The sequence below is a fragment of the Oryzias melastigma genome, unplaced genomic scaffold (genome assembly GCF_002922805.2).
Source record: "Oryzias melastigma strain HK-1 unplaced genomic scaffold, ASM292280v2 sc00280, whole genome shotgun sequence".
Taxonomy (NCBI): domain Eukaryota; kingdom Metazoa; phylum Chordata; class Actinopteri; order Beloniformes; family Adrianichthyidae; genus Oryzias; species Oryzias melastigma.
Window position 1 is genome coordinate 292,209 of NW_023416903.1, and position 2,158 is coordinate 294,366.

At 39.9% G+C, this 2,158-nt stretch overlaps 1 protein-coding gene across 1 annotated transcript in view; it reads left to right on the forward strand.

Moving 5' to 3' along the window:
- cmtm6 (CKLF-like MARVEL transmembrane domain containing 6) overlaps positions 1-2,158 on the forward strand; it is a 12,343-nt gene that overhangs the window by 687 nt on the left and 9,498 nt on the right. The window lies entirely within an intron of this gene.

Here is a 2,158-nt window from a genome sequence, read left to right on the forward strand (position 1 = left end):
ATGTGACTTTAAAAATGAATTACTAATTTAAAGATGGAAGAAACCCATTTTTTTAATTTCACAATAGTTTGTTAGATTTTAAGTCAGTTTGTAAGTAAGGGTCAACATCTCGTTAGCTCACCTGCTTTAGCTGCTATTGAACATGAACAACAGAATTCCCGTCCGATCCCTCCAGGATTTTAATGTCCTCATTCATATAAAGTAGGAATCCCTGAGGATCGGGAGGCAAAGGGTTTTTGTCAGATGTAGGTTTGTGTGTCAGAGCCACAACTCAGGATCCATTTGGATTCATTGGATCCCAGGATTTGGAAGCTATTGGAAAAACACATCATTCCCTCTTGAATTTATCGACGGCCCCTAAGAGACGGATCCAACCGCACACTAACTTCACTGCAGGATGAAATGTCGTTTTTTGAGGAATAAAATGAAGTTTTGCTGTTGAAGCCTCAGAAATGATTCATGTCAAATTATTTTCCCTTTTATGGTAAATATTTGTCAGACTGAAACGTTTTAATGCAGATTTAACGTAGGTCAAGCCTTCTTCACGTCTGAGCAGTCTTCCTCATCCAGGATGGTTCATGTCAGGAAATGTTCTTAAAGTCATCTGAACGCTTGAGAACGTCTTCAACTTCAGAAAAACGCTCCAGGAGATCCGTTTTAGGAACTTTCTAAAGTGACATTTTCTTCCAGCTAAACTCTATTTCTGTTTTTGATCCTAAATTTTTGACATTTTTTAATCCAAAGTCAAACTGAAGTGTTGAAAACAGAACATTTAAGGAGAAAAGCTGCTGACGCTGGAGAAGTCGGCGTCTGAAAAGTAACTGTAGAATCTTCAGGTCGATGTTTGTCTGAAAACAAGTTTCCTCGGGTATGGGGGGGGGTCTGTTTACAGAGCACAGGTGAGGGCGGGATCTCCCTCAGAACAGGTGAGCTTCCTCCTGCAGATGATGAATGTCTTTCAGGATCACGCCAAACGTTTCAGTCGTTTCTGAAACTGAACGTTAACTTCTTTAACATGTTCTTCAGAAACTTTGCATTTATAAATAAACATTAGAGGTAGAACCACTGATGAGTTTAGCATCTCAGGGATTCAAGTTTTAGAGGATGCAGTTTTACTGTGCAGTCAGAGGGACCTCTTCCTCAGAGAACCTGGTTCTGATCCATCTCTGGATCTACATCTGGATCTGGATCTTCCTCAGAGAACCTGGTGCTGATCCATATCTGGATCTGGATCTAGATCTAGATCTCCCTCATGGAAGAGAACCACTAAGTTCTCCTGCAGGAGCAGATAAACCGAGTCCATTTTGTGCTCAGACGTTTTGACATCAGGGGAGTTTGTCTTTGATCCTTTGTGTCTCAGTCGTTGCTCTTATTTGGTAAAGATTTATTTGGAGCTCATGCAGTGAAGCACGGTGGTGGGAGTGTCATGTGTCAGACACAGTCTGAATGTCTAAGTTCATATAAATAATCTTATCAGAGAAGTCTGATGAGGACCTGAAGAAGATGCTCTGAGTGTTGTGAAGGACACCAGGCGACGCTGAGGGAGGAATCGTGCAGCTCCAGCTGCTGCTCGCTAGGGGGCGCTGTGATGGAAAAACCAAAGGAAGAAAAGCGTCAGGAGAACTTCTCTGAAGGAACCAGGATCTGATTCTGCAGAATCAAAATGTCCCTGGAAAGTTTTGAAAAATCCTGGAATACAGTTTTATTTTGAAAGGTCACAGAAAGATCTTTCAAAATAAAACTTCATAAAAACCCAGTCGTGCTCTGAAGTCTGTTAAAGGTGAAGACAGAAACACCAAATCTGGATTCAGATTTTACTGCTGCTCACTTTCCATTTTCTTCATAGATCAAAGTTTATTTAGTTGTTTTCAGCTTTTTCACACCTGCCTGAAACTGTCAACAACAACAACAGCTGTAAACAAAACTTCACCTCACTGTTTATCCTTTTAATGAGATGTGGCTTATTCAGTTTAAAATACTGTTTTAGAGTTTCTCTTTGACTTTGGGGATTTTATTAATCATTTGAGTTTCAAACTCTGCTTTAAGGGTGAAGCTTCTTTTTATTGATTATGTGATTAGTAAATGGAACCATGTGATTTCCCTAAGGATCAATCAAGTTTATTAATCAACATTTTAGTCTTAAACCTCCAGAAATATC